The 8000-nt window shown below is 54.0% G+C and overlaps 2 non-coding genes across 2 annotated transcripts; both read left to right on the forward strand.

Annotated features, from left to right (window-relative positions):
* The first annotated feature begins 3796 nt into the window (after positions 1-3796).
* LOC126332702 (small subunit ribosomal RNA) lies at positions 3797-5690 on the forward strand. Its single transcript, XR_007563876.1, has one exon. It is a non-coding gene; the product is annotated as a small subunit ribosomal RNA (ribosomal RNA).
* A 362-nt stretch (positions 5691-6052) lies between these two features.
* LOC126332706 (5.8S ribosomal RNA) lies at positions 6053-6207 on the forward strand. Its single transcript, XR_007563880.1, has one exon. It is a non-coding gene; the product is annotated as a 5.8S ribosomal RNA (ribosomal RNA).
* The last annotated feature ends 1793 nt before the right edge of the window (positions 6208-8000 follow it).

Below are 8000 nucleotides of genomic sequence, written 5' to 3' on the forward strand. Positions count from 1 at the left end.
AGTTGTCCCTTAACCTAACTCAAGTTGTCCCTTAACCTACTCAAGTTGTCCCTTAACCTAACTCAAGTTGTCCCTTAACCTAACTCAAGTTGTCCTTAACCTAACTCAAGTTGTCCCTTAACCTAACTCAAGTTGTCCCTTAACCTAACTCAAGTTGTCCTTAACCTAACTCAAGTTGTCCCTTAACCTAACTCAAGTTGTCCCTTAACCTAACTCAAGTTGTCCCTTAACCTAACTCAAGTTGTCCTTAACCTAACCTCAATTTGTCCCTTAACCTAACCACGTTGTCCCCTTAACCTAACTCAAGTTGTCCCTTAACCTAACTCAAGTTGTCCCTTAACCTAACTCAAGTTGTCCCTTACCTAACTCAAGTTGTCCCTTAACCTAACTCAAGTTGTCCCTTAACCTAACTCAAGTTGTCCCTTAACCTAACTCAAGTTGTCCCTTAACCTAACTCAAGTTGTCCCTTAACCTAACTCAAGTTGTCCCTTAACCTAACTCAAGTTGTCCCTTAACCTAACTCAAGTTGTCCCTTAACCTAACTCAAGTTGTCCCTTAACCTAACTCAAGTTGTCCCTTAACCTAACTCAAGTGTCCCTTAACCTAACTCAATTTGTCCCTTAACCTAACCCACGTTGTCCTTAACCTAACTCAAGTTGTCCCTTAACCTAACTCAAGTTGTCCCTTAACCTAACTCAAGTTGTCCCTTAACCTAACTCAAGTTGTCCCTTAACCTAACTCAAGTTGTCCCTTAACCTAACTCAAGTTGTCCCTTAACCTAACTCAAGTTGTCCCTTAACCTAACTCAAGTTGTCCCCTTAACCTAACTCAAGTTGTCCCTTAACCTAACTCAAGTTGTCCCTTACCTAACTCAAGTTGTCCCTTAACCTAACTCAAGTTGTCCCTTAACCTAACTCAAGTTGTCCCTTAACCTAACTCAAGTTGTCCCTTAACCTAACTCAAGTTGTCCCTTAACCTAACTCAAGTTGTCCCTTAACCTAACTCAAGTTGTCCCTTAACCTAACTCAAGTTGTCCCTTAACCTAACTCAATTTGTCCCTTAACCTAACTCAATTTTGTCCCTTAACCTAACTCAAGTTGTCCCTTAACCTAACTCAATTTGTCCCTTAACCTAACTCAATTTGTCCCTTAACCTAACTCAATTTGTCCCTTAACCTAACTCAATTTGTCCCTTAACCTAACTCAAGTTGTCCCTTAACCTAACTCAAGTTGTCCCTTAACCTAACCCACGTTGTCCCTTAACCTAACCCACGTTGTCCCCTTAACCTAACCACGACGTTGTCCCCTTAACCTAACCGACGTTGTCCCTTAACCTAACCGACGTTGTCCCTTAACCTAACCGACGTTGTCCCTTAACCTAACCGACGTTGTCCCTTAACCTAACCGACGTTGTCCCTTAACCTAACCGACGTTGTCCCTTAACCTAACCGACGTTGTCCCTTAACCTAAACCCACGTTGTCCCTTAACCTAACCCACGTTGTCCCTTAACCTAACCCACGTTGTCCCTTAACCCTAACCCACGTTGTCCCTTAACCTACCCCACGTTGTCCCTTAACCTAACCCACGTTGTCCCTTAACCTAACCCACGTTGTCCCTTAACCTAACCCACGTTGTCCCTTAACCTAACCCACGTTGTCCCTTAACCTAACCCACGTTGTCCCTTAACCTAACCCACGTTGTCCCTTAACCTAACCCACGTTGTCCCTTAACCTAACCCACGTTGTCCTTAACCTAACCCACGTTGTCCCTTAACCTAACCCACGTTGTCCCTTAACCTAACCCACGTTGTCCCTTAACCTAACCCACGTTGTCCCTTATCCTAACCCACGTTGTCCCTTAACCTAACCCACGTTGTCCCTTAACCTAACCCCACGTTGTCCCTTAACCTAACCCACGTTGTCCCTTAACCTAACCCACGTTGTCCTTAACCTAACCCACGTTGTCCCTTTGCCTAACATAGTTCACTGCTCGGAATCTCTGGTGTCGTTGTTATCCTCATGTAGATGTCTTGCGAGTGTTGCTTACTTTCCACATATTCCTGCTATCCACTGTCAATTGTACTGCAATAGGACTATATCGCCGACCCCCCCCCTCCCCCCCCCTCTGTCCCCCTCTGTCCCCCTCTTTGTGTCTCTGTCCTCTCAAGCTGGTCGGTCTGGCGTTTGAGTGTTAAATGAGCCTCGCAGCTGTTCAGTTGCATTCAGATGTCGACGCCCTCAGTGTACGTCGTGGGTATGGTCTGTGTCCATTGTCCGCTGATGTCGTTACGCGTAACCCACACGCTGTACCGATCATCGGTCGTTACGTACAGAGTGAAGTAGTGTGATACGTGTGACCGTACGCTGGCTGTGCCCAACGGTGTCGAATCTCAATTTCCATATGTTGTGCTTGATGCTACTTGTCTCGTCTCCCAATAACAGCTAGGTTGCACTGTGGTACGCCGTAGAGGCGTGTGGAGGAACGTAACGAACGCATTGTATGTCACCCTGGGTCGCTGGGGTGGTGGTGCGGTGAGTCAGGTCAGGTCAGGTCAGCGTGAGCCGTCTGATGTAGTGACGCGTGTATTCCGACTTTGTCGTATTGCCTCACACAAAGTGCTACCCTGGTGGACCGCGTTCCATATCTGGGACATGCCGCAGATGCCGGTTGACAGTGGATCGCGGAAGGTACATCGCATACGTGCGCGGGCCACCTCCACGTGTTCTCTTCTGCACATGTCGCAGTGTGTATGTGGTCTGATGTAGCGTGTCGTGACACATGACATCCTGGCATGCAAGAATTGTTGAATTCGCAAATGTAGGTGGACATCTACGTTTACTGCCCAAGATACGCAAATGAACTGGAAATCCGTTGTTGAGCGGTTGTTCACGCTGGAGGTGAATCTGTGATGGCGACGATCGGTACAGCTATTAACCGGTTGTTTCAGCGGTACCCGCCACATCCACACGCGTGACTAGGCCCATGTGGGTATGAAGCGATACGCGGGCGGTGGCTTGGTGGGACTGTTCCCGGCCGGTGAAGGGGGGCCGCCCGGCGTGTTGGCCGCGCGCTGCGTGGGCGCACGCGCAACAGGCGGCTGGTGGGGGGCGCCGAGTGGCAGGAGCGCCAGCCGACGGGCCCGGCAGGCGGCGCAGCTACGCTGCGGCGCACCCTGCACGCGGCGCCTGGCGGCCAAAGTTGGTTCAGCCGAGCCCGGTGCGAAGCGCGGTGGACATCTGCAGTGTGCTGGTCTGATTGAGGACTGTGTGCGTTGAGGATGCGCCGCCGCCTGGCACTCGGCGCCGCGACGCCGTCTGCTGCTCGGTCGCCCCAGCGGTTCTCGCAGGTGGTTTGTATCGCAGTTGTGCGGACGTGTTGGCGCGTGCGCTGTGCTGGGAGAGTTCGCTTCTGCACCCAAGTGGGGCTTTGCCCTTGTGTGGCGCTGGCGTTGGAGCTGCCGGTCACCATAGGTGGCGCGTGTTGTCTCCCGCCGGCAATGCCACGACAGCACGCTCCCGGGCCTCTGTCGGCAGCGGCAAGCTCAGTTGGGAGCAAGGGTGTTCGCACTAAAACCGTCTACTCGCCTAACTCCGGGCGATTGCGCCTCTCTCGAAACCGACCAAGTACCTAGGACGGCGCTGCGCGCCGCGGGACCTGAGAGGGTTTCGAGGTGTATCGTGCAGGGGAGCTCGGCCTCCTCCTGTTTGCAGAATAATTGAGCGGACGCTTGCGTGTTCGCGCGGGCACCCGGGACACACTCCCGGGCGGCCGGCTGCTCAGCTCTAGTTGACGCAGCTCCCTGGTTGATCTGCCAGTAGTCATATGCTTGTCTCAAAGATTAAGCCATGCATGTCTCAGTACAAGCCGCATTAAGGTGAAACCGCGAATGGCTCATTAAATCAGTTATGGTTCCTTAGATCGTACCACGTTACTTGGATAACTGTGGTAATTCTAGAGCTAATACATGCAAACAGAGTCCCGACCAGAGATGGAAGGGACGCTTTTATTAGATCAAAACCAATCGGATTGGCTTGTCTGGTCCGTTTGCCTTGGTGACTCTGAATAACTTTGGGCTGATCGCACGGTCCTCGTACCGGCGACGCATCTTTCAAATGTCTGCCTTATCAACTGTCGATGGTAGGTTCTGCGCCTACCATGGTTGTAACGGGTAACGGGGAATCAGGGTTCGATTCCGGAGAGGGAGCCTGAGAAACGGCTACCACATCCAAGGAAGGCAGCAGGCGCGCAAATTACCCACTCCCGGCACGGGGAGGTAGTGACGAAAAATAACGATACGGGACTCATCCGAGGCCCCGTAATCGGAATGAGTACACTTTAAATCCTTTAACGAGTATCTATTGGAGGGCAAGTCTGGGTGCCAGCAGCCGCGGTAATTCCAGCTCCAATAGCGTATATTAAAGTTGTTGCGGTTAAAAAGCTCGTAGTTGGATTTGTGTCCCACGCTGTTGGTTCACCGCCCGTCGGTGTTTAACTGGCATGTATCGTGGGACGTCCTGCCCGGTGGGGCGAGCCGAAGGGGTGCTTTCGCGTCCCGAGGCGGACCCCGTTTAAATCTACCAGGGTGCTCTTTGTTGAGTGTCTCGGTGGGCCGGCACGTTTACTTTGAACAAATTAGAGTGCTTAAAGCAGGCAAGCCCGCCTGAATACTGTGTGCATGGAATAATGGAATAGGACCTCGGTTCTATTTTTGTTGGTTTTCGGAACCCGAGGTAATGATTAATAGGGGACAGGCGGGGGGCATTCGTATTGCGACGTTAGAGGTGAAATTCTTGGATCGTCGCAAGACGAACAGAAGCGAAAGCATTTGCCAAGTATGTTTTCATTAATCAAGAACGAAAGTTAGAGGTTCGAAGGCGATCAGATACCGCCCTAGTTCTAACCATAACGATGCCAGCCAGCGATCCGCCGCAGTTCCTCCGATGACTCGGCGGGCAGCCTCCGGGAAACCAAAGCTTTTGGGTTCCGGGGGAAGTATGGTTGCAAAGCTGAAACTTAAAGGAATTGACGGAAGGGCACCACCAGGAGTGGAGCCTGCGGCTTAATTTGACTCAACACGGGAAACCTCACCAGGCCCGGACACCGGAAGGATTGACAGATTGATAGCACTTTCTTGATTCGGTGGGTGGTGGTGCATGGCCGTTCTTAGTTGGTGGAGCGATTTGTCTGGTTAATTCCGATAACGAACGAGACTCTAGCCTGCTAACTAGTCGCGTGACATCCTTCGTGCTGTCAGCGATTACTTTTCTTCTTAGAGGGACAGGCGGCTTCTAGCCGCACGAGATTGAGCATAACAGGTCTGTGATGCCCTTAGATGTTCTGGGCCGCACGCGCGCTACACTGAAGGAATCAGCGTGTCTTCCTAGGCCGAAAGGTCGGGGTAACCCGCCTGAACCTCCTTCGTGCTAGGGATTGGGGCTTGCAATTGTTCCCCATGAACGAGGAATTCCCAGTAAGCGCGAGTCATAAGCTCGCGTTGATTACGTCCCTGCCCTTTGTACACACCGCCCGTCGCTACTACCGATTGAATGATTTAGTGAGGTCTTCGGACTGGTACGCGGCATCGACTCTGTCGTTGCCGATGCTACCGGAAAGATGACCAAACTTGATCATTTAGAGGAAGTAAAAGTCGTAACAAGGTTTCCGTAGGTGAACCTGCGGAAGGATCATTACCGACTAGACTGCATGTCTTTCGATGTGCGTGTCGTGTCGCGCAACACGCTACCTGTACGGCAGTGGCCGTGCGCCGCGTGCGGAACCACGCGTGCCTCTCAAAACTAGCGGAAGTGTTGTTGTTGTGTGGTACGAGCGCTGAAGCTCTGGAGCGGCTGGCCTGCGGTACCTGGCGCCTGGCGCCGGTTTTGAATGACGTTCGCCCGAGTGCCTGTCCGCTCCGGTGTGGAGCCGTACGACGCCCATCGGCTGTGAGGCCGTTGGACACAAAAAAAATAGTGGAACAGGGGCCGTCAGACGCCTCAGTCCCGCAAATGCTACTGTCTTGAAAGAGACAGTGGGAGACTGAAAAGGAAAAGATCACCCAGGACGGTGGATCACTCGGCTCGTGGGTCGATGAAGAACGCAGCAAATTGCGCGTCGACATGTGAACTGCAGGACACATGAACATCGACGTTTCGAACGCACATTGCGGTCCATGGATTCCGTTCCCGGGCCACGTCTGGCTGAGGGTCGGCTACGTATACTGAAGCGCGCGGCGTTTGTCCCGCTTCGGAGACGTGGGAGTGTCGTGGTCGCCTGTGTGGCCGGCCGCGTCTCCCTTAAACGTGCGATGCGCGCCCGTCGCCTGGCGGTTCGCATACCGGTACTTTCTCGGTAGCGTGCACAGCCGGGCTGGCGGTGTGGCGTGCGACACCTCGTACAACGACCTCAGAGCAGGCGAGACTACCCGCTGAATTTAAGCATATTACTAAGCGGAGAAAAGAAACTAACAAGGATTCCCCCAGTAGCGGCGAGCGAACAGGGAAGAGTCCAGCACCGAACCCCGCAGGCTGCCGCCTGTCGTGGCATGTGGTGTTTGGGAGGGTCCACTACCCCGACGCCTCGCGCCGAGCCCAAGTCCAACTTGAATGAGGCCACGGCCCGTAGAGGGTGCCAGGCCGTAGCGGCCGTGCGAGCGTCGGCGGGACCTCCTTCGAGTCGGGTTGCTTGAGAGTGCAGCTCCAAGTGGGTGGTAAACTCCATCTGAGACTAAATATGACCACGAGACCGATAGCGAACAAGTACCGTGAGGGAAAGTTGAAAAGAACTTTGAAGAGAGAGTTCAAAAGTACGTGAAACCGTTCTGGGGTAAACGTGAGAAGTCCGAAAGGTCGAACGGGTGAGATTCACGCCCATCCGCCACTGGCCCCCGCCCTCGGCAGATGGGTGCCGGGCCGCCCGCGCGAGCAATCCGCGGCGGGGTCGTGTCCGGTTGCCTTCCACTCGCCGCGGGGGTGGGGCCGTTCCGGTGTGCGGTGGGCCGCACTTCTCCCTATAAGGACGTCGCGGACCCGCTGGGTGCCGGCCTACGGCCCGGGTGCGCAGCCTGTCCTTCCGCGGGCCTCGGTTCGCGTCTGTTGGGCAGAGCCCCGGTGTCCTGGCTGGCTGCTCGGCGTATATCTGGAGGAGTCGATTCGCCCCTTGGGCGCTCGGGGCTCCCTGCAAGCGCGCGCGGTTTCTTCCCGGATGACGGGACCTACCTGGCCCGGCCCCGGACCCGCGCCGCTGTTGGCTCGGGATGCTCTCGGGCGGAATAATCGCTCCCGTCAGCGGCGCTTCAGCTTTGGACAATTTCACGACCCGTCTTGAAACACGGACCAAGTAGTCTAACATGTGCGCGAGTCATTGGGCTGTACGAAACCTAAAGGCGTAATGAAAGTGAAGTCTCGCCTTGCGCGGGCCGTGGGAGGATGGGGCTTCCCCGCCCTTCACGGGGCGGCGGCCTCCGCACTCCCGGGGCGTCTCGTCCTCATTGCGATGTGAGGCGCACCTTAGAGCGTACACGTTGGGACCCGAAAGATGTGAACTATGCCTGGCCAGGACGAATGTCAGGTGGAAACCCTGATGGAGGTCCGTAGCGATTCTGACGTGCAAATCGATCGTCGGAGCTGGGTATAGGGCGAAAGACTAAATCGAACCATCTAGTAGCTGGTTCCCTCCGAAGTTTTCCCTCAGGATAGCTGGGTGCTCGTACGAGTCTCATCCGGTAAAGCGAATGATTAGAGGCCTTGGGGCCGAAACGACCTCACCTATTCTCAAACTTTAAATGTGTGAGATCTCCGGCTTGCTTGATATGCTGAAGCCGCGAGCAAAACGACTCGGATCGGAGTGCCAAGTGGGCCACTTTTGGTAAGCAGAACTGGCGCTGTGGGATGAACCAAACGCCGAGTTAAGGCGCCCGAATCGACTCTCATGGGATACCATGAAAGGCGTTGGTTGCTTAAGACAGCAGGACGGTGGCCATGGGAAGTCGGGAATCCGCTAAG

This window comes from Schistocerca gregaria, unplaced genomic scaffold (assembly GCF_023897955.1).
Source record: "Schistocerca gregaria isolate iqSchGreg1 unplaced genomic scaffold, iqSchGreg1.2 ptg001501l, whole genome shotgun sequence".
In the NCBI taxonomy this organism is placed as follows: Eukaryota; Metazoa; Arthropoda; class Insecta; order Orthoptera; family Acrididae; genus Schistocerca; species Schistocerca gregaria.